This window comes from Helicoverpa zea, chromosome 1 (assembly GCF_022581195.2).
Source record: "Helicoverpa zea isolate HzStark_Cry1AcR chromosome 1, ilHelZeax1.1, whole genome shotgun sequence".
Classification (NCBI taxonomy): Eukaryota; Metazoa; Arthropoda; class Insecta; order Lepidoptera; family Noctuidae; genus Helicoverpa; species Helicoverpa zea.
The window spans coordinates 662,471-687,803 of record NC_061452.1 but is presented as its reverse complement, the minus strand read 5'-3'; the positions used below and the strand labels follow the sequence as shown (position 1 = coordinate 687,803).

General features: G+C 35.7%; 1 protein-coding gene across 1 annotated transcript in view; it reads right to left on the bottom strand.

The window, feature by feature from the left end:
• The window catches only part of LOC124645982, a 171,928-nt gene extending 146,902 nt beyond the window's left edge, over positions 1-25,026 (bottom strand). The window contains exon 1 of the mRNA XM_047185985.1: positions 24,832-25,026. The gene's annotated coding sequence lies outside the window, so the exon portion shown is untranslated. The remainder of the gene's footprint in view (positions 1-24,831) is intronic.
• Between the last annotated feature and the right edge of the window lie 307 nt (positions 25,027-25,333).

Here is a 25,333-nt window from a genome sequence, read left to right as displayed (position 1 = left end):
AATTGGCGTAGCATGTCTCATTCCATACTCCTTTACCTCATGTCACTTCAGAAGTAACATTACATATTTCCAGCCATATCGTCTCAAATCAACGAAAAAAGCTCATGTAACATGGAAATAATGACCCATCCGCTACCAGTCCACCAGCCCTACAATCATCTGGATCCTGCAGTTTGGCAGTTGCAACACAATTGCTAATGGCAGCAATTGTTGCCGCCAAGGTGACTCCCCGCCATTTCTCGACTGCCGTGGGAGAATTCGGCGGGGTAAGTGATTTGAGGGAGAGGAGGCAGCGATTTTACATGGGGATTTATTGGGGAACATGGTGTAAATCTCTATTGAAACTTTCATATTGCCAAGTTCACTAAATAGTGTTTTTTTAGATATTGTGACCTATGTTTTGTCAATTTATGTTCCTGACTTGAATTTTTCATAATTATTTGGTTTCAACAATCAGACACAGGCGTCTAAATGTACAAAATTTACCACTTCTCCTTCTGTACTACTCTTCAACTTACACATACGTAGGATATCATGTCACACCAATGCGATAATTAAGGTGTCTCAGTTTTTCATAAGACCGGACGGGCATTCAGTCATGTAAAGCACATAGCGCGATGACCATACTAGAAAATATATTTTTTTCAAAATCCTAAACTACTCGATCGCCTATATCTTACAACGGTTGCACCTTACGCAAATGCGCGGGCGCACCGCACACGCCGGTCAGTACCGCACGGCAACAATTACACCGCACCAATACCGCACAGCTGATTTATTGCCGAAGCTAACAGATTTACTCAATATTCAGTCATTTATACTTAGATATTATTTACGTACGACGATCAGTTGTTTATGGGTTTAATCTGTGGAAATGTTAGCCTGTGCAACGGTAGTCTATGGTGCCTGGTAAAGTACAGAGTGCTTAGTGCGAGTTTTCGTGAATTTTTTTACGGACTCACGTGAGAGCGCGTATACTAAGATTTGTATGCAGTGTTGCCAACTTAGTGGATTTTCCACTAATACTGGTGGTTTAAGTCCCCTATTTAGTGGCGAAATGTTGAAAGTACTGCGGGTCAAGTAGCGAAATGTAAGTTTTGTGGTACAACTTTAAGGAGTTACTATGGAGATTTGAAGTCTCACGGAATGTCAAAAAAGCATCTACAAAACAAAAAGGTGAACGACTACTATATAATTATATTAAGTACTCATTCATTGGTCAAATGCGTAACTAAACAATTTGTGAAACTACTACGCCGATTATAATTTGTGAAGGATTCGGATCGGGTCGGATGAATTGCTAAACAGATGTAATGCTTTGTCTGTTTTAATTTTCTATCGTTGCCGAGTTACATCTTTGGATGATTAAATTGTTTTAGGTTACAATAAAATATAAACAATATTTTTTTAGTGGTGAATTTGGTGATTTTAAGTGTGGGATAAATTTTTGTTAGTGGTTTTCTGGTGGTTTTAAAAGTTGACTCTGGTGGTAAGCTTCTACAACTGTTGGCAACACTGTTTGTATGGAACAAAAACAGGTTCCAATTTTTGACACTAGGTGGAGCTGTTTTTGTTCCATACAAATCTTAGTATACGCGCTCTCATGTGAGTCCGTAAAAAAATTCACGAAAACTCGCACTAAGCACTCAGGACTAAAATGATTATTCTTGAAGTTGGTGATGAAGACATATCGACTTAAAGAGGGTAACAAAATGATTCATTCGTTTATTTAATCGCTACGAAATATTTGTAATACAAAGAAAGTGACATTACGTGAGAATTTCACCAAACGAGTAATAACAACAATCGATTGGACACGGCATAATAGACATATGTACATACAGTATACATAGTTATACAACATTTACCTATGACTAGTATTTACAAAGCTATTGAAATTTCACTACACACAGTTATTTACTTACGGAACGCCAACATTACGCAAGCCACATAATACTGAGGTATTAATTAAATTAGAATACGCGCGACAATTAGAGAAAGACTGTATGTATTTTCTATTTATCGTAGTCTTGGGAACATTTTGAGAACCTTTCACGTAAAATATATTCCAAAATTCTGCTTGAAAGAGATAGGGATATCCATAAATTATATATTTATCGATATCGATAAAAGAACATCTGCTAGCAACTTATCTTTAGTGGTCTTTGAAAAGATATCAGGGTTAAGAGGATGATTAAATTATTTGATTTATGTACTTCATTAATTAAGTAAAGGAATGAGCACGCATTAAGCACCGTGCCACATTTGCATCGTGCACCGAACCTTGCGTGCAGCCCAGGTTCCCAGCTACCTCAATCCCATGCACTTTTTGATCCAAGCACTAAACTTCAAGAGTGAGTAGCGTCGCATGCGCCGTGCCGTGAGAGCTTCTATTCTTAAACAACCGTTAATTGGCTCACCCTTACGTCACTGTGTCGTCAGTAGAAAGCTGCCTAGGGTGCATTGTTACGCATAATCAGTACTCAGTGAGAAAAAAAACATATGTGTGACTATTACTTCATAATCTAACGTGAACGAAGACTTTTTGTTAGAAAAGTCGCACGATTTGCATGCGACATCAACGTGCTTGAGGATGTAATTATTTCTACAATAAAACGATAAATATAGGGGATAACGTTTTGTTTTGAACCGTAGAAATTATAATGTAGTGTGGATAAATTGACAGTTTTGCTAATGCGTTGAAAAAGGTTGTTCCATTGATTAGATTTGTTCGGATTTTTGTCCGGAGAGTGTAAGCGTGCAGATATTCACTTTAGAAATCTGCGTCGGCTAACCATAAGCGATCCGTGCCTCTCTCGACAGGCTAATTTGGCGAAATGCACGCGACTTGCACTTACATTTTAATAGGACTTAAATGGTTAATGAGAAAAAATAGAACGATACAAAATAATTACATTAAATACCAGATGAACAGTGGACTTTGGACAGTGCGATATATGTCTAAGTTTAAGAAGTTATACTAATACTATCACTATTCCGATTTCCGCAACCAAAAACGCATAAAGCCATCAAGGCTATGACGCCAGAGAAATTACAAGCACATAAAACGAGACCTAGATATGCTCCAGCAATAATCTACGCCATTAACCAAGCATATCTCACCAACGGTAGACAATTGCTCTATTTAAACATTAAACACATCACGATATCTAAACTTAATGTATTTCTCACGAATCTCTTACAAAACCTAGGCTTATAGATGGTGCATATAAGGCGGTGCTGGAGCGTGGTTACGTCATGCTCCGATGGATGGCGCCGCGATCAGGCTCGTGTCAAATATGGCACTTCTAGATGACTGTGTGTCGTTGGTATAAGGCTATTAGTCTCCGAATTGAACGACACAATGGCCGCCTATTACAAATTTGTGGATGTCCTGTGTCATCAGACGTGGAACCATACTATCCTATTTCTTCCATAAGTTGAAGCTATGTTAAAATAAAGATATATTTGTGAATGCTCAGATTCAAATAACCAGTGATATTATAAGAATGTAAATTTGAAGCAAAACTGATTACTCTAAACGCAACATTGCACGAAAATAAAACGCATATTCAATTTATCAGCAGTGCAGCACATTCCTCGTTGAGCTGATGCAAGTACAACATAATGCTTAGCGCACAAACACACAAACGTCACGTTTGTGTCTTCAACCTACTGGTACAGTTTTCGTAATTACGTTGTGAAATCATTATTAATAGGTACCTAAATGTCATATCAGTAGTATAAGTGTATAACTAGTTTATTTTTTTTAGTTACTGATGATAGGTATCAACAATTTTAAAGACTACCTACTTAACGAGCATACAATCATTTGAAAATTCTCTTAGATTACTGACCTTTACGAACATAGAAGAGCTCATGACTTCAAACTCATAGTAAAGCTAATACCTATTGCTTTACAAAGATTTTAGATCTTACAAAATGCTTTGCATACAAGTGTATGCAAGTGAAATAAACTTATCGCGTAAGGATAGGACAGCAAATTGCTAAAAGTGTATTAATTATTTTGGAGCTAAAATTATTATTCTAGTCAAAATCAAGCCTTACAGTATTTTTATTGCTTACCTTACGAAGCGATCAACTTACAACATACATATAGGTGTGTAAACAATGCGTCGTTGTAATCCATGTAACGTTGTTAATTTCCTTATTTACAATACACAGTTTACATAAAACATATACTCTAATGTTACAATTTGTTTCCAAGGAAATGTGACAATCTTCGCTGTGGAATGCGGCTGTCATAAATATCGTGTTCTATTTTATTCTTGTTACATAAATGTCGATATCGATATTCACTGTTTCACATGCCTACAACTTGGGGACAAGTTTTATTTTAACTACTCAAAAATAGTAAAGAAAACTGAGGACTTCATTAAAGTAGCCATTATTTATTTATTGATTGTAAGCGATGCCAATTATTTAATGCAATAAGTATTAATGTTAAACAAATGATTGGGTCTAACTGCCCGTTCATTCATTAATTGAAGTGGCTTTCTATAGAGAAGAACGGGGAAGAAACGCTGTAGTTACTCTTTTCATCATCCTCCGCGCCTTTTCCCAACTATGTTGGGGTCGGCTTCCAGTCTAACCGGATTCAGCTGAGTACCAGTGCTTTACAAGAAGCGACTGCCTATCTGACCTCCTCAACCCAGTTACCCGGGCAACCCGATACCCCTTGGTTAGACTGGTGTCAGACTTACTGGCTTCTGACTACCCGTAACGACTGCCAAGGATGTTCAATGACAGCCGGGACCTACAGTTTAACGTGCCCTCCGAACACACAGTCATTGCTGTCTAAGATATACTTAGAAAGTACATACAAACTTAGAAAAGTTGCATTGGTACTTGCCTGACCTGGAATCGAACCCGCGCCCTCCTACTCGAGAGGTTGGTTCTTTGCCCACTAGGCCACCACGACACACGGCTGTAGTTACTATTTTAAACTATAAATATTATTTACTTTCTAGGCTATAAAACACTGACCACAAATAGATGATATTAAATTGACTCGATAGTCTAGTTCTACTTGACGATGCTAATGATGATTCTTGCTCCAATGTGTAACCATCACGCTTATGATCCCTAACGGAGTAATCCAACTTAAGATTAACTCCAACCGAATCGAATCACAGAACATGAATGCTCGGTACTACTCGATTGTCGGATAATCGCCAGCGATTCGAACAATAACGGCATCGATCGTTCATTTCAACTGTGTCAGTTGGAGGCTGCGCTAGCGCCGACAGCAAAATCCACGGAATATTTTCATAAAACCGCTTGTAAAATAATTATTTATAATAAGCACGAAGTAGAACTAAATAACTTAGCTAGCTGCTAAGTTACAATTTTGGCGAAATTAAACGATTAATTTTAAAACAAATAATTATTCGAATACGGAAGCCTTCGATTTATTTAAACATAACATTTATAAAGACATGTTGTCTATAACTTAAGTTCAAAGCGTTCCGAGCTACTTCTCTCGAAGGGAACAGTTAGTTGCGCGGTGACAGTATTACAGCGCAGTTAATGCAGTCGGCGCGCGCGCACAACGGTTACACGTGTTCGTGGTTCAAAATGAAATCGAATCTGTTTTATGAGTGTTTGTGGGTTTGACTGAGGAAAGTCATGAATTTATACAGGAACATCGGGGACCTAACTCAAAGAAAAAATCATGGAGCAATCTACAGGCTAATTACACAAAAGACATCGTCAAAGGATCATAAACAAGATAAAACCGCCATCATTGATAACATTGTACAACAATATTAATGGCCTACCATCCCAAATTGTCGCAATCATGTTCCCACACGGCTTCACTCACACAGAGACATCCATCACTCACACTATTGTAACAACTGTTTCGTAGTTCGTATTGTGGTAGTCAAATGGTTTTATATGGCTAATCGATATGCGTAAGATTGGGTTGAGCATCATCAACATCATCCTCCGAGCCTTTTCCCAATCATGTTGGGGTCGGCTTCCAGTCTAACGATACTTGAGCAATTTTACTAATATTATCTACCTGATTCTGCACGCAAGAGAGTTGTCTAATTTTGGTAAATTCTTTGCATTGAGCCAGGAAGTCGCCCAGACACAGATTTTATTATAACTATCCAGACATTTCAAGACAAGGACTTCTGAAATTTCTACGGCTTATAAAAAAACTTTATTAAAAAAATCTTGTAATAACTTCGTTGATTGCTGATCTCAACTAAGATTAATTGGAGGCTCTCCATCTGATATTGTGGGAGTGTGTCGTCATTTGAGAACATTTCTGCATTGTCCACAACTGCAGTGGCTGCAAGATGCAGATCTAGAATGGCAGGCAAGATATTAAACATACGCACAAATCTTTGCCTGAGCCATTACTGGGCACTGTCATAAAATAACCCGTTTGGCATTTAATAAAGTCGTATGTTTAAATAACATCGTGCTCTTTGTGTCATTTGTAGGCTTAAGTTGTGATAAATAGAAGTTATGTATACAAAGCCTAAAATATTAGAATGTAGACATACATAGGTCATATTTTTGATTTTTTATGATGACCACTAATATTTAAAGAGCGAATTAAAAGGAACAAGGACGAAACACAGCTGAGAAAATGGTAGAAAGGTCCATCAGTAATTTTTTGTATGGTTTGTCCGAAAATAACAGATCTTTACATGGGATCCACAAAAGTATATAAATATATGTAACACATACATAATCCACAAATAGCCTCAGTTGCAACACATAGTGTTCTCACGTGGTCATCCCTTCGCACGCTCCGTTTACATGCGATCTATGTGCGCGGCCGCAACTTTTACCAAACAACTGATAGTTCTATTGTTGTAGAGGTGCTATAGAGGAAAACAACAATTATAATCGCAATCAGAATAAAGTTTATTTATATGTATTGATTGAATTAATCATTCTTACCCTATCGTTTTGTTAAATAAAATAATTGTCTTCCTTAGATAAACCATATATAGTTTTATAATAATATGACCAATAGGTTTATTTCTTATCAATTCTAAAACGATGCAGTCTTGGTCTGGAAGAGACATAGAAAATTATAATCGCAGTCAGAATAAAGTTTATTTATATGTATTGATTGAATTAATCATTCATACCCTATCGTTTTGTTTTGTTAAGTAACATAATTATATTCCTGAGAGAAATATCCATAGACGGTTTTATAGTTTATTAATATTCTTTTCTGAATAAAATAAAATAACAATACGAACAATAGGTTTCTTTCTTGTTAATTCTAAAACGATGCAAGGGTTAGGTTCCAAGACAAGGCTATCAGAAACCTGTAACTACAGAACGATGAATCAGACGCCGATGAAACTCACAAATAACTCAATAAAGCGAGGATCAGACATAAAAGTTCAGCAAAACATTAACAATCCCTAATTACTAATAACGAATCAAATTATAACAATTATGTACAGTGGAATTGATTCCGCGTTTCTATGAAATTACATCAGTTTCCTATGAAACTGTACGCGGCTAATTACTAAACATAGCCTTAACATTTGATGGTTTAACTACGGAAGCCTTTACTGTTTTATTTGATTCAATTATAACACGGAAACTTTACTGATGTTTATGAGAAATTTAAACTTCCATCGTGTAGGATTTTATTATCACACAGTTATATAGGATTTTTATTCTTCAACGCTTGATTATGAATCTAGGATTGAACAAGTTTAATTTTCGTCTAATTCATTTGTTCAGCCGTTCTTGCGTTTACGAACTTTCAAATCGATAATTTTGAGTCTTTTACACATATGTATATATCATAGTTATTTGTTATACAAGAGTGCAAAGTTGCTTTTTAACCGCGGGCTCTATTTTGATGACCGAGCAAGCGAAGGATTCTAAAATTGAAACACGAGCGTAGCGAGTGTTTCAATAATTAGAATCCTGAGCGATAGCGAGGGAATCAAAAGAGCACAAGGTGAAAAATCTTTGCACTCGAGTGCAACACGTAACTTTTCATCCCACCTCATTGAGGAAATTTCTAAACTCAAAAAAAGAAAATGGCACGCACGTCACACGTGGCAAATTAAAAAGATGTACCTATTAAAACTTATTCATGCAAAAACTCAGTTTAAAAATGTAATGAGGTTTAAAATCGTCCTCAGAACAATGAAAAATAATAATTTCATCCCACTTCATCGAGGAAATAACTAAATGCAAAAAAACAAAATGGCGCGCACATATGAGTATGAAATTAAAAAGAAGCACCTATTAAAAGTTCATTTATTTGAAAACTCAGTTTAAAAATGAAACGATGTTAAAAATCTATGTAAACACAGCAATAAAAATTACTTAATTAATTTAATAATTATTTTAAGCAGTATTTTATTTGTTTAATATGTATTTGTTTGAGAAGTCTTATCAAGATTGTCACAAATGGAGTATTGCACACGATGTTCTAAATTCAAATCACTGCCGCTCTAGAGGATAAAAATGGCTTTTGCGTTCAGATATCAAAGGGTAAAACTACTCTTTCCGAGATGGTGGGATGAAAAGGATATTTATTACCTATTATCTGTTTCTTGCAGTACCAAAAATCTCTAAGTCTATCATCTCAATTGTGGCCGTCAACAAACAAACCTAACTCTCGGCATTTACACTAAGTATGTTTTTTCGGCAACAATACTTACACCACCAAATCCTTCAGTACAGCACACCCAAGTCCATGTTCCATGTATCATAACCGCACTGAACAATGCAGTCAGCAATTACGGGTTGCACTACATACGGCGTACCAAGAACTAACGTTAGTTAGTAGTTACCCAACGGACGGTTTTTGTCGATGCCCTGCGCATGCGGCTGTGATGCAACCGACACCTGGTTAAATAATAACTGTAACCAATAGTTGTTGTTGGTGGGCTGGTAGGTTAGGGCTTAAGGAAGTTATAATGGTAGATGATTGAAAAGTTCTTTCTTAAACAGGAATTTAAAAACGTCAAATTACTTCGAATCTGTGCTAACATGGTAACTTTGGGATTCAGCATAGGTGCAGTGTTTTTTTCCCGTAATTTTGGCATTAAATTAGCAGCGGAAAGTCCCAGGCAAATTTTCGATTGTAAGCAATCCACTTCTCAAATAATAGGATTACCTGAACTCACAGGGTAGGGGATTACCTAAATAATAATTAACACTATAGTAAACTTTTTTCTAGGTCAACAGGTAAAACTAAAATTATTCATAACTTTTTAGGTGACCTAGTTAAGGAGAAAGATTATTTTACCGCGATGAAGTTGAGATGGAAAGTTATAAAAAACCTCAACTATTTAGTTTAAAGAACATTTTGATCAGCGTGAGAATTAAACTATTACAATTTAATACAAACTTAATGGCTTTTAAACGATTTCGTCTTATTGTAAAACTGTCTCTGTTATGCTTGGTCTACATAGAAATATTATTATTATAACAAATCGGATGAATTCTAAATTATAATATTAAGGTTAGTGACATGATTTTTAAGTTTTGTGGTTTTAGAATCACTCATCTTTTCACTGATTTTAACATCTTTCTGACACTGACCATCATTTTGAGCAATTTCAATTTAACGTTTATTGAGAAGTTGCATAAGCCTCAGTAAATGTTTGACTTGAAGCACCTTACAACTTTCTTTCAAGGAAATATTTGCTTTGTTTTGTTGATAAGATTTTAAATTTTCCTTATAACATCAACCACCTCTCGTTTTTCGTTGAGCACTTAAAACCATTTTATGACACAAGACACAAAACGACCTCAGATAACAACAAAAACGGGTGCAACACATGAGAAGCCATATTGTTACGACTAACACCACAATGTCTATCATTGTTCCACGCGAAACTTTAACAAAAACAAGCAAAAATCCATTGTTTCTCCAACTTACATATTTGTCTTGAGACCTGTTATTAGGTGTATTATTATTTTTTTGTACTGAATACTCCGAATTGTTTGATGTAATAGAATTGTAGGAGATATGAGTAATAATAGAATGACAATAAGAAGTAGACGCTTGGCCCTTGATACTCATTATGCAAGCGCACAATGACTGATCTTTGATTTGAGCACGAAGAAAGAAGCACAGTTTTACCAAGAGGTGTCGGATAACTTTGGTAACTGGGTTGAGGAGGTCAGACAGGCAATCGCTCCTTATAAAACACTGGTGATGAGCTGCATCCGATTAGACTGCAAGCCGACCCCAATATAGGGAAATGGTTAGGCAGATGATGATGTAAGAAGCATAGATGAGGCGACAATAATGAACAAGAACTGGATTTTGAAGAAAGAAAGCTGTGCATAGCAACATAACAGCGAACCTAGCCTTATTTTCCTGACCCATATACTCACCCAAACCATCATTCATCACCACAAACAACAAAACAGTCACAACTCGACCTAAAACTGCAAACTTCATCAATCGGCCTGGATCGTGTGTCAATCATTACCCGCGGACAGTCTATATATCAAGCTAGTATGTCCGCCATTTCGCAAACACTACATGGCTTAACTAGGAATCGAGCACATAGGCTTGTCAAATAATTTCCACACTTTCATACCGAAGTAGACTTACGACAATTATTGAGTGTTGCGACAAAGTGACAAAGTGTTTGACGAACTCTGTGGCGCAAAGGTCACCAAGCCGGACTGCCGAATCTGAGGTCCCGGGTTCGATTCCCGGTTCGATCGACATTTGTGTGATGAGCATGCTTGTTGGTGGTGGTCTGGGTGTTACAATATGTATTTATAAATATGTATATATGTAGCTATATGTAGTTTATCAGTTGTGTTAGCACCCATAACACAAGTTAATTAATAACTTAGCGTGGGGCTAACCGACCGTGTGTGAAAAGGTGTCCCGACATTATTTATTTATTTATTTATTTAAAGATATCTTGTTTTTAGTGGACAGGCCACGGTTGACGGTGGTTACGGTTATTTTAGAGGTAATTGCAGATAAGGGTTATTAATAAGTAGTTGAAATTGTTATTGTGGCGCTACTACTGGATTTAATGGTGTTATTTATCTTTGGATATTTTGGAATTAAATGTAGCTCAAGACAAAGAGACTCTATTGGATACATATTAATCGCAGAAACTTTTCATAATATGATTCCAATTCTGAAAAATTCAGCTTCACTTCAAAAGATAAGATGATATCTAGTTAAAAACAACCTGTAGCATGTAATTTGATTCTGTTTTCTAACATTTTCATTGCGAACCGAACAAATGGAATGTTGCAAACGGACAATTTATGAGATTTGACGATGGTTGGCTAGCTATTGAGGTAAACAGCGCAATTTTAAACCATCGCAAATATGTGAAACGTCCACTTTACTTATCCGTGAAGACTAACAATGTAAATAATGTAATACTTGCTTAGCTGGGATTTTAGACAAAGCTTGAAACCCGGAATAAGCTGAAGCCCGCCTAGATTAAAATCTTTATACTTAAGTACAATACATTTAATGCAAGTGGATGTTTTTCTCATGACCGTCAGAGAAGAACACAGCAACTTAATAATTTTGGGAGATAAAAACAAGCAGAATTCTTAATGCACAAATTTCTTTCTAAATACATAATTATTATTATTACTTAAAGGGTTTTTAATATCTGGTGTTATTAATACGAATAGTAAATAAAGCTATGTTGTGTAAAACTGGTACTGCTAGCGAGCCGTTGCGACAAATATTGTGTATTGCGACAAACTTCTGGTTTTTGCTATCCGCAGGGTCTAACTGCCTTATAACTTAGTAGCTTAAGCTGTAATACAACTAAGTATGTAGGTTAGGTATTGAAAATAATGAAAATATATATATAAGGTCTTATAAGACACTGGGTGAAGATTTTAACTCCGCAAGCTACTATAATTTTGATTATATTTATTTGAGCAGCAAAATAATTCATGTTCAATGTATTTTACATAGGATATTAATCCGATATTATATCCCTCACATACAAAAATATTCTCTGTGGAATAAGTATATTGATAAACATGAATAAGACAAGTAAACTTACTAAGTATTTATTATGTTATTAGTTAACAGTAATATAATAGTCTGTACTGTCTATATTTACTACTATTTTACTATAATTGAGATTAATCTCGCAACATTAATTCAAGGTACGATCATTAGTTCGAGTTATTACGCGAATCACGAGTTATGCCGAAACTGCATAACGCGATGGAGCTTTCAAACTGCATATTATTTGCATTCTAATCTGCAGATGGTGAATATATGGATCTACTAATATGCAACCTATTAACCTCTACATCGTATTCTTCACTGACAACTTCAAGTTTTATTGTTGTTGTTAGTTGTTTTTAGTTCCAAGAGCAAAGGATATCTTCTGTACTCTAATATATTACCTATTTAAATATTAATTTACTATTAATAGACCTATTTCCTATAATTACAATAGGTCGTCAGCCTACCATAGAAGCAGACTACTGCAAATAAACAATGCAACTTTGAATGAGCTACTTTCCCCGACCACCAGACTTTCAAAAGCCTGTGACATCTTAGGTACATATTCATCCATCCATACTCAACAATTACCTATATACCATCTTAAGATCGTCACAAGAGTAAGAGAATTCAGGGAAAATCTGTCTTTTCCAAATAAAACTACCAACTTGATACTGGTCTGAAGTCAGCCATTTGATCCGTTGCGGATACCCAATGAAGTTCTGTTAGGACATTCTTTCATACACAAGCAGCCAACTTCACAACGGCAAAGTTATTTGAAAAGATCTGTAAATACAACCAAAGAAATCATAAGATGTAACCGCTATTCTACCACTTAGCATGACCGGCTTCCGCGACAATCACGCTAACTTACTCCAACGGATAACATAAACTTTGTTTAACTTAACCAAGCTTAACTTTAACAAAACTAGTTCCCACAAATTGGTTAGTCACGGTATTTTGGGAAGTTATTTTCAAAATAACGTGCTGTTTTCTGTACTCGAATTACGATGTTTTGTGTGTTTGGTAAATGTTACTAAAAATTTATACGTGTTGTGATAGCTGTGGGATGGTTCAGTGAGATGCTATACTCTGTGACCTTTTCTTCTTTGAGAAATTTATGATTATATTTTTTGATACATACATGATACTACTTAAAAGTCTTCATAAACATAAATTCAATTTTTCTGGAGATCATTATTCTTTACTAATTAAAAAGAATGTCTTTAATATTCATGAATTTCTATCTCATTCAACAAACCGCGTCAAAACGTTTTGACCTCTTCTTTAATTTTGTTTCTTAATTTTAAATACTACTACGTCTTTTGTATGATTAAATTATTTCTCCGTATAACTGCAAATCAGCGAAACGGTTCGTGCGATACCGTAAGTTGCATTATAAATGAAATTGTGCCAAAAATTCTTCGAAGAAGAACATTTGAGTTGCGAAACTGTATCAAATTCTCCATACTGGGTTTAGAGCTCATCTGTCATACACGCACCGTTTGACAACTGTATGATAATAGTCCTTTTGTCGTATAAAATTCCCATTTTTTTATTGATATCATAATACAAACTTCAGTACAGTTTAGGCACGTGCTAACAGTTAGTGACATAAAAATTACTTCGACAAACATTCTTACCAAATAAAATCAATTACCAATATAATCTCAACTATTAACTCTCACCTCATCTCCAACAAATAAAAATTAATCACACCTCTAAACTAAGATAAACTTATGTAAATAATAAAGCGGTTACCAGCGTCGGTCGAACCATTATCATCACTTATACGGTTCTCCCAGCTTCGAGTATAAGTACAGACTCAGATAATACGAGATCAATTTACTTAGCTTTCTCTAATTAAGATATCTTAGCCGGTATGGCCGAGTACGGTAAGAACATAGCTCTTTTATGTACTAATTGTGTGTAATTGCTAATGTTTCAACTCTTATGAAGCAGAAAGGAATACAAGCCTAGTTTTTAGAAGTTGCTTCTGACATGCTTGAATGGGTAACAATATGTGTTGACGGAATAATCTTCTGGGTTTGAGTCAAAATATCAGAACTTAGATACGATACAATAATTTTTCATTTGGAAAGTGGTTGGAAAATCAAGTTATTAATTAGTAAGCTTATGATTAGTTCGTAAGTATATTCTCTGGCCATTTAGATATTGTAGGTAGATGAAATTAGGATAGCCCTGTGGGATGGTTCGAAACATGTTACTACCATAGCTCTGTAAGTTTCAGGCTGTAGCTAACACGTAGGGCTGCAGAATTCAGTCAGAATCGAACACTACCTTCTGCTTCCCAGAGCATGTGTGCATTTGATACCCTAAAAAGGTCCCACTTCCCAAAAAAGGTCTTGGTAAGTAAGTAAATTTAGCAGTGTGTTGCAACTTGCAAGTCTTAAAGTTAACATTGTAGACACAGTGATTAAGCTAATTACTGTCATTGTTTATACATTTCCTATGACATATGCCGTATGAGGAGATATAATGATAAACTTTTCTATCGCTATTGTCTTTGTTATTGTTACGGAAATGGAGCAAATATTTACCTAGTGACGGCTTTTTAAACATAGTCACTTTGTAGGAAGCAGTTTATATTTCTCATTTATACAAAGTGTATGAGAGATATCTAATAATGGTACTGATTACTGGTAACTGATTTATATTTTTGGAAAGAAAATTATTTATGGAAGGAAAACAAAACTATCTATTCAGCACTCAATCCTATAGATTGGAATAGTACCTACCAAGAGCAAAGATCTTACCGATCTTAAGAGAAAATCTAATGATTTTAGACTTCTGTGGTCAAGAAGTGAAAAATGTAAATGGGGTCTATCCCATGAAAATTGCATCTACGAATATCGAGAAATGAAAAAAAATATGGCTGATTTTCTCTTCAAAACTATATGGATTATAATAATTGAATTAGTTAATTTCTCGTTAGACAGCCATAAGGTTTCATGAATTAATTCACCAGCGTTCAAGGTTACTTTAATAATGTTTTTGGTAATTGTAATACTTATTGAATGTAATTAACACGCTCGTAAAGTACATAATATGTAATAATATAATGAGTACCCTATTATACGTAAATATAATTTTATTCATAATAATATGTATTTGTTTAGGTGTAATAAATAATAGAAAAGTCAATTAATTCTTGGAAACAACATTTTCGTCATTGAGTAAGTTTGGTTACAGATTTTACACATAAGGCTTTTGCCGCAATTTTACTACCATCAAGACTTCTGTGTTTAGCTTATGTTAAATAACTATCATATGTACCAATTATTCTACTTATTTTAAAGCGTAACCCCCAGAGACTTAAATTCCTACAGTTTCTTATTAAATATTTTCATTCAATTTTTAAGATTTCTATCAATAATCTCGGTCTTGAATATTAGCCATAAAACAGAAATAAGTGTGAAGTTATAAATTAGGCGTAGCAAGCGACATTAGCCTACATTCCGTATGTGCACAGGTGCTGAGCTGCGTTCCATCTCCGGCCAAAGACAATATTGTCTGTCTTTCAGTCTTTGATTTTCACTACATTGTTGAACCTTGGTGGTTGTTAGTTGATATCTAGTTTCTAAGTTATTTGCTGTGTTTGTTTGTATTTAATTGAAAGAAGTCTTGTGAAAATTCTTGGACGTTTTACAGTTTTCTGGGAAGAATGCCACGATTTTGGAAAAGCGTATAATATGATGTACCTAGGAACCTTATGTTCGAAATATGGTAAAGAGTTCCTAGCTATTTTGGAAAGTATGAGATTTATGTTTGTTAAATTATGTTACAATCGTTAAATTTTTCTACTTATCCTTAATAAGTAGGTAGGTATTTGAAACGAAACATTTGTCTAAGATCCATCATAAAGTAGAGGATATTTATTTCTTTACACTTAAGTTTACGTCGAATGACCATAACGCACCCTTAGAATGAAAGTGACTTAATTCAAAATTCCTGTAATACTCGTTTTTACAATAAACTGACCTTAAGGTTAAACTAGTCGCGGGCTCGAACTCACTCAGGGGCGTGGCCAAAAAGCGCGCTGTCTCATCTGACATCGTGTGCGACAGAGATAGCCCCAGTGATGAGCAGTTAGACGCTAGTCTATTTGCACAATGCGTTTCGTGCAAACAATAGACATGGGCAAAATGTGTCATTGAAAAGAAAAGATAGATATGCATCTTTCAATCACTGGGATATGAATCACTCTTTCATATCTTTATATCAGTAGCTCAGTATAACTCAGTAGCTCGTTTAACTCGCAACTCGTGTGCGGCTCACTCATTCAAATAGATCATTCAGATATAGTGATATAATAGGTTGGTTGTTGTTTGCATCTTTCTGATATATTGAGCGGTTGCGATTGAACAACTTTTTTCTAATTAAAAAATATACTATTCTTATGACTGTAGGTACAACCTACTTCTTTTATGTTAATTAGTTCAATGAATAGTCCTGTAATTAACATATTTACGCAGGACTTATTACAATTGTAAACTTATATATGTGAAAGTATTTGTAAATAAGTTGTTGGTGTGCCTAAATAAATAAATAAAAAAAATAAAATAAAAATAGTCAATCGCAATCTAGTATTGAGTATAAGCATTAGTTTAGTAAGTATTAGAAAATAAAAATAGAAATAGCCTTCTGATTTCCCTTCATACTTTACACAGGCTTAGGACTGTCTACCTACGAAATTATTTACGTGAAAATTAAATTTTAGTCCAAAATGTGTATTTCGAGTCAAAACATGTTTGTTCGGATTTGACAAGATTATAATACCGAAATATTCACTAAGGACAAACAATTATAAGCCTTATGCGTGAGCAATAGAGTTAACAACTTATTATTGGGTGTCAACTTATTGTGGTCAAAGTAACGACATTCGTAATCGTATGGGTGCGAGCGAGACGGCTCGCTTGACGTTCAACCAATGGCGCGCGACGAAGCTATCCGACGCCACAGATTAGTTAGTACCCGAGGCGATGACCGACGAGTGAGTGAGGTGTAAAGAAAGATATACTGAACTACTGACACATTCGGATATGTAAAGATATGAAGAGTGATTGATTCAAATGGAATGATTCATATCATTTGTATCTATCACTCCTGAGTTACCCATCTCTAGCAAACAAACACGCATACAAACACCGTTACGAATCAAAACGACATTAGACACACATACATACATGCTGCTGTGTACTGCTCGCTACCGAAAAGTCAGCAAGCGCTTACTAACTCGTACTAAAATAATAGATACTGTTATCATTTTATACTAGCCGTTTTCCCGCAGTTTCACCCGCGTCCCGTGGGAGCTACTGCCCGCACCGGGATAAAATATAGCCTATGTTACTCGCAGATAATATAGCTTTCTAATGGTGAAAGAATATTTAAAATCGTTCCAGTAGTTTTTGAGTTTATCCATTACAACCAAACAAACAAAGTTTTCCTCTTTATAATATTAGTATAGATTTCATAGAAGTTGCTTATTTTATGAGGTACCGACTAGTGATGCTCGCATGGATTTCAGTAATTGTCCCAAGGCGTAGGTACCTAATAACATTTTTTATGATAACACAATGTAAAATCAGTTTGACTGGCCTGTTGGTCTAGTACTTAGTGATCTTGACTGCTATGCCGTAGGTCGTGGGTTCGATTCCCACCCAGGACAAATGTTGTCTGGGTGTTATTTATCTATAATATGTATTACATGTATTTAGAAATCAATTTTTTTGATTTTATTGAACATTTTGATTTTTTTAAGCAGTAACACAGTTATTTTCGTGTCGAATAGCGTTTCTCATTTTTTTTAGTTGACATTATACATACGAAGAACGAAGAGAGCAGTAGAGACGTGTAACTCGATCACAATTTTTGTAACGAATATGAAAGATAAAACAATAAAATAGGCAAAGCGGCTTTTACCAAAGAACGGAACAGAAACATATACAAATAATACTTTATTCCTTTAGAAATAAGGTTGCTTTCTTCTGTTTGTTTACATTCTCAAAAACGCCGACCGCGGTGTTTGCGGCAAATGCGACAAAGGCGGCGAAATTGCTTCTTGAAGTGATCTGAAACAAAAAATGGGGATTTATATAAGCGAGACCCACTATAAGTGCTTATTTACGAAGATGTGACGCGTTGCGCGGCGCGTTGTCACCCAGGTTGTCGTACATTACCTTATGTGCGATAACGCGGCCCGCTGCTGAACGAACCCCCAAAACGCCGTGTAACGCATCGCGTCTCCGTAAGCACACAAGTACTAAGTCCACTAGTCAGTCACCTTACACTACCATAGTTATAAAACCTCTTCATTTTTTTTAACACATACATTTATTTAGTATAAACTAGTTATTGACTGCAATCCCGCCACTCATGATCGGGGTTGTGCTTTGTATAAACATCATGTCCCGGTGTGAATTACCACTGGGCCTTTGCAAGAACGCACAATTTTCTAGCAGCTACTTTAGTCGAAATGAACGTCTGCGTCAGGATCCCTGTCACAACTCTCAGATCCTCTCGAAATACATATAGAGAGTTGCTACCTAATTGCTACCAGCTACCATTAGTTGCTACCAATTGCGACCCTCGTGGTTTTGAAGATATTCAGCATCTAAAGGTGATGATACTTCCGAAAAGCAGGAGTGAAGGTGAACGGGCTCCTTTTAGCGATGAATAGACACGCTTGTGTTTTGGCATTATTGTATCCTACTTTGAGACTGCTAAGACATTCAAACGCTCTATCATAGTCTCTCTTACCTCATCTACGTGAATGTGAGGAAATGGCAACGGTGTAAATAAATCGTACTTACTGTTGGAACGTATCATGCACTGGAGGAATATTTTCTTTATTCATGAAATATCCTCTCGCTGATCTTTTGAGCTTCTTCCTGCGGGCGCTTAGTTTTAGACGCCCTTTTTGCCCCATTCGCCAAGTTTTTGAATCTGTTCCACAAAAATAACATTATAATTATACCAAGTTATAATTACACGGTATCATATTTTTTTTTAATAAAAATTGCATATGCCAGCAACAAACTTGATTCAATTTGAAAAAGAACGTATTCGTGTTTTTTCAAATTGTAATTGTTCAATTATTATTGTTTCATTTTAGGTGGAAGTAAAGATTTGAAAATACAGTATTTGTATAAATGTATTTTATTCAAAATCAAAACTCATTAATTCAAACTTGGCTGCAAAACAGCACTTTTCGAACGTCAAAAAAAATATTAAATATAATATATTAATTATAAAATATTTGTCACAAAAGTACCTAGAAAGTATGTTTACCAAAAATAAAGTACGTAATAAAGTATATAATAAAAATATAAAGTATATAATAAAAAAGTATGGTTGGCAACCCTAGTCGCGTACCTACTCACGGAGCCCACGCGCGATGACCACAATATAAATATACCTAGGTACCTACAGCGTGCTCGAGCAACGCTCACAGAGACACGGACATCACACGATGTTTTGGCGCAATCGGCGCTCTCGCACTCAAAGTTTGAACAGTACAGACCTACAGCCACAAAATATGTAGACTACACTTTTTATACCTACTCACAGTTTACACACACTATTGACCGTTCGAGCGGGAACTGTTGGACGCGCAAGCCGTAAGTGAGTCCAGAGTTGAGGGCCTCAACTTGAGGCACAATATCGTGTCCGTGACTGGTCTCTGAGCTGTGTTTATGGATTTTACGATAAAAATTATCGTAAACCTCAAAACATTTTGTGATAATACCTACCATCTTACCTACCGATAATCAAAATAGTTCATTTACAAGCTTTTATGTAGGTACTTACCCGCGGCTTCGTTCACGTTAATTACGAATAGGTACATAGCGTACGCGGCAAGTTGATCTAAAATGGCGATCGTTTCTATGGTTACATTTTGGTTCAACTTACGTGCCGCGAATAATAGCTAGGTACCTACCTAATAAATAATTTACGATAGTGCCATCATTTATAGAGCAACTGGTGTACTTCTATCCTACCTACCTATCGACACCACCGGAGGCAAAGTCCCAAGTCGTGTGGTTCAACGGTAAACCAGAAACGTACCTATTAGCTTTACTCGTACTTACCTACTTTGATTTATGGAAAAATAATAATAGTACCTAATTTAGGTATATATGATAAGTAGGTAAGAGGTAAACCTATCTAATAAGGAAGCTTAGGTATGATAACTTGTACTACTTACCCATTGTTTCTTGTTTCTTATTGTTTTCCACACGTGTTTTGCACTCAATGAAAACCACTTCACTGAAATAGTATCCACTATTCCACTCAAACCAATAATTCCAATCACAAACGAAAATACTAAGTCCAAAGTTCAGTGCCAAGTCAAACAGATAAAGAAGGTAGTATCGAAATCCAGAGTTTTAGCCGGGGGTCAGTGTAATGTTTACGTACGATAAGCGCTAGGAGAATAGTCTACACACATACGATACGAAAGACGTGGGCCGCAGCAGCAGACTGAGCCCAAAACAATACAAACAAATAGTTGCACTAAAATTTGCACAGTTGCACGACAAAATATCGTGCAAAACGTAAAAATTGTGGAAATAAGCATGTGTGTATAAGCGTCTTTCTCCGCTCCGCCCCGCGCTTCTGCCGGGGGGAATGCTATTGAGTGAAATGCACGACAATTCATCGCAAAACGAGTACGTAAAAAAAGACGAAGAGTGCTTCAGAAAAAAGCGTTTTCTGAAAAAACTACTGTATAAATCAATTTGAAATAAAATTTATAGAACTCTTTAGTAATTGAGCTATGTCGGAGCGGACTTCGTTTTGGAGATTTTACATGTTTTATGGGACTTTTTAACACTCAAAGTTGCGTTAAAATTGTCTAGAAAAACGGAACTTTGTTGGCTCATAACTTTTTACTGGGATTTTTTTATTTTTTTTTAAATCCGTACAGACAAACTTAATAACAGTATAAAACGATATCAAGTTTAATTTTGAATGTATTATGTCACAATGTAGAGTAAAAGCACTCCGAACTTTGTATGGGAAAAATATCGACTAGTGTAACCTTAAAAAGCATAATCTATAACCCTGTAAATAAAAAGAGACCTATTTCTAACTATAACAGAGACTACGCTTATTTCGGTCTCTTTCACTCGTTCCGCTATTCGTTTACGCATATTGTGTGAAAGAGCCAGAACTAGTATTACGTCAGATGCGCTTGCGAGTGAACATGTAAAACATCGGCGAATCTCAAAAAGTGTCCGTTTATTGCGAATACTGCCACGGTAAGTTACACAATATTTTTTGCCATAAAGTGACATTTTGATTAATACGTCTTTATAAAACAAAATATGTAGGTAGTATTCAGTGACCTTTTAAGGATTAGGTCTATTTAGTAAAAAATAATTATAAAAGACAAACGACACTTATAATAATAGGTCTGTCTATGACTAAAGGCTTATTCATTATTTTTGTTATTCTTAATATTGAACCTGTTTATTACTAAAATTAAAAAGTTTAAGTTGTAACTTTTTTGGAATATGCCCCTATAATATTAAAGTTGTGTGGTATGTTAAGATATTTAGGTACACAGAGCCACACATCAGTGTATTCAGATCTGTGAATTTCTACAATTTATTGATCGATGCTCACCTTAAACTTTTCCAACACGTTATGATAAGATTTTGTTAACCTGATGTGGCTTTTTTCCTACACCGTTTTACCGCATTCCAACCCGTATGCATCCGACAGGACACCCGCCCACTTAACATAATTGTATTGGTTTTTATACCAATACTTTAGCATCCTAATGATATCGCTTGGGAAGTTCTTGATATTTTCTCCATTTTCACCACAATTTTCTCCATAGGCAGTCGTAAGATACGAGGTCGAAAGCCTTGGAGAGGTCCAGAAAACATGCATATACAGGTGTTTTCCTACTTGTATAGTATTGAACAGTCTGTTTGAGGCATAGTATAGCTGTTTCCATGGATAAGATTGGCTTAAAACCAAACTGGGCATCGTTAAGTATTAAAGTACTTATCCAGCTGCTGGTCAATCAGACTGTCCAACACCTTTGCAATGATGGTAGCCAGGGATATAGGCCTGTAGTTGCTCTTTTCACTCGCATCTCCAGTTTTATTCTTAACAATAGGCACAACAATAGTTTTAAGTAAATCCGCTGGAAGATACGAGTGACTCAGGCACAAGCTAAAAAACATTGCTAGCACTCGCGGTAAGTGCTTACCAGCATGCAGCAAATGCTCTATACTTAGGCTGTCATGACCCAGCGACTTGCCTCTCTTTAAGTTGCGTATGACAGTAGCTACCTCCCTGGCCGTAAACCTAGTAGGCATGTCTTCAGACCCCCCCACCACCTCAAGCCCACCAGACGACGTACCCAGGGGAGACCCAACCCTAAAGGTTCTACTAAATAGGTTGGCGATATCACCAGGATCACTAAGGCCATCAATACTCACAGCAGACCCGACCTTTGATTCAACCTGTTCGTGGCTTTCCAAAAACTACCAAAATTCTTTGCGTCATGATGACTTGCAATGATGTCCATTTTTATTTGGTCCTTATTATTTTCAGGCACCATTTCAATTTACTTTTAAAAACCTTTCTACTTTCCAGCATTTTTTCATATAAATCACCATTTTTCGGTCTACCAAACAACGTCCAGGTTTGAAAATCCGAGCCTGTCTGTGTGTGTCCTTCACATGCTTATTCCAGCCCGTTATGTAACTTTCTTTGCGCTGTAATCCGTTCTTACAGTTACTTGCGATTGCACCTTCATAGAGTATACGCACAATTTCCGCATAAATATTGTCTAAAATAGTTTCATGTTTTATTTATTTTTATTTTATTTATTAAGGCAAACCAACAACATATACACAAAAACAAGTATAGTTACAAAATTTCTTACGTAAGTATTTACTGTGTGAATATGTCACTTACAGGTATGCACACCATTTACAATAAGTTACAGAGTTATACTTATTTATACCATTACTGCAGTCAAAACTATGGAAAATGTCCCTTAATTCTACATCTAGTTTTACTACATTAAGTAAATTCTAAGGGAAAGTTTACATTTTTCAAGAGATCATTACAATAATTGTTATATAACTCAGTCTGCTGCAAAGCTCTGTCACTCCATGTTACTTTGTTACATTTAGGAAGTGCAACTTTTGGCCTTAATAACTTAAGATCACACTTTATAATTAGAGGTACATGGTTCGACCAAGACACGTCATAGAGCACACTAGCGTCTCTAACAGTGTTCCACGCCGCGTCTGTCACTACGCAGTGGTCTAACCAACTAGTAGAACCATCTCAACTAGCACACTAGTGAAAATAGCAGCCTATTTGGCAACTGTTAGCTGTACAGTAGTGCTTTAGGGGTTCCGAAAGTATCTTTAAGTTCTATTATTGCTTCCGTAGCTGCTCATAGCTGCTCATAGCTGTAAATATCACTAAAGGCAGCAGAAACTGAACCAAATGTCACTCTGGGTTTTACAAGAGATCATTCTACAACCCATTTGCAGCCTACATCTTTAAAAGAGAGTTCAAACAATTATGTTAAATGTTAAAGCTGCTAAAAAGTTTCTATTGCCGCTGATGTACGCGTTAGAACTGCATAAAGACGCTAATTGTAGACTTTTTAACGGAACTGTTTAAAAGATATATTTATCACTTTTCTGCCACTAAAGGTTTCATTGCAGAAGTGATTTGTTATTTTGTGCAGACTTAAGTAGGAATTTGATCCTCTGTTCTACTTATAGCCAACACAAGGCTCCACAATAGAAGCAGGAGGTTAATAGACATTGCCTGCTCATTTGGATACATTCTGTTATTTTATTCACAAACACAAGCAAAGGTCCCGTAGATTTTGTTTTCTCAATTACTGATAACGAATCAGTTACTTGAATAAATGATATTAAGACTGAAATAAATAAATACATTCAGATTTTTATAATATTGCATTTTAATTTAATACCCTATGTCCAAATAACTTTCAGTATGACAGTGTCTTATTATTTATTGTGTCTACGGAATTATTACCAATATGTGTCATAAACAGACTTAATTCTTAAAAAAACATAGAATGGAAAACATAATTTTGAAATAAAGTGACTTAATTTGAAACTACTTTATATTTTATGTTAAAATATATATAAAAAAATACTATAAACATAAATTTGCATTGTCATTGTGATCTCAAAAGGCTAATCCACAAATCTGGTAAAAATCAATAGTAAGCCATTAAAAACGGAAGAGATATATTAAGATGTATTAAGTAATATAATTTTTTGATGACGATTTTGCTCATTTCCCACAAATTGCATTTTTTGGATTCGGTCACTTTCATTCTAAGGGTGCGATAAGATGTCATCTGAAATGATAAATGGATTGCCGAATATGTTGTAAAATTTAATTGAGTATAAAACAACTTTTACCATTAAAAGTCGACCTTGCGGTGCCAAATGCGGGTGGAAGCCGAATAATTAATGCGCAAACTTCATGCGTATTGATCAACAACATAAGGTTTCATATTTAAAACGATACCGCACCGAATAGATTGACTTATAGCTCGCAAGAAAGAAATTAAGCTCATTAAGCTACCGTAACCACTTAATCAACTTGGACTTTACAAATATCAGACAAAATAGAAAACACAAAATGAGACTATGCTAATGCGGTGTGAATAATTAATAAAATGTATAAATCAACATATTTAAACACAATTAGAAAGTCAATAATACTTAATAACATTCCGCAGAACAATTCCTGCAGCATCAAAGAGGCCGAATCATTGCGAATAGCACGAGAAATTGCGGACTTACCTGAGGATGGAGCTGGTCTCCACAATACAAACACTGCTAAACAAGCACCTCAGAGCCTCGGGTATGGTAGAGCATTCACAGGCACAGTCACTTTGTCGTAAGTATGATGTTCACACGCGTGTCACTCGCGGCGCAGGCACAGGCTTCACGTGCGCGCGGCGTCGTCACTCGCGCCGTTATGTCGGGCCAGCGCGCGCGCACCGTGGAAAGCGGTCGCGGTTTGATGCGCAAAGATTAAAACGTACTAACCGTAGAACGGACTTACAAAAAATTGTGATTAAATTCCACGGGTCCCGGATGTTATATTACATTTTAATTTCTTTCCACATTGTGTGACAAATAGCGAAGCAATTTCGCAAGATTAATTAACGGGAATTTAATAAATTGCACAGACGTTTCGGTAAGGTTTGATATTAATTTGAGAAGCAAAGTTATGCCTGAAAAATAGCTGATTGTATTTTGGGTCGTAGACATCTCGTCTCGGTTAATGATCCATAAGTTA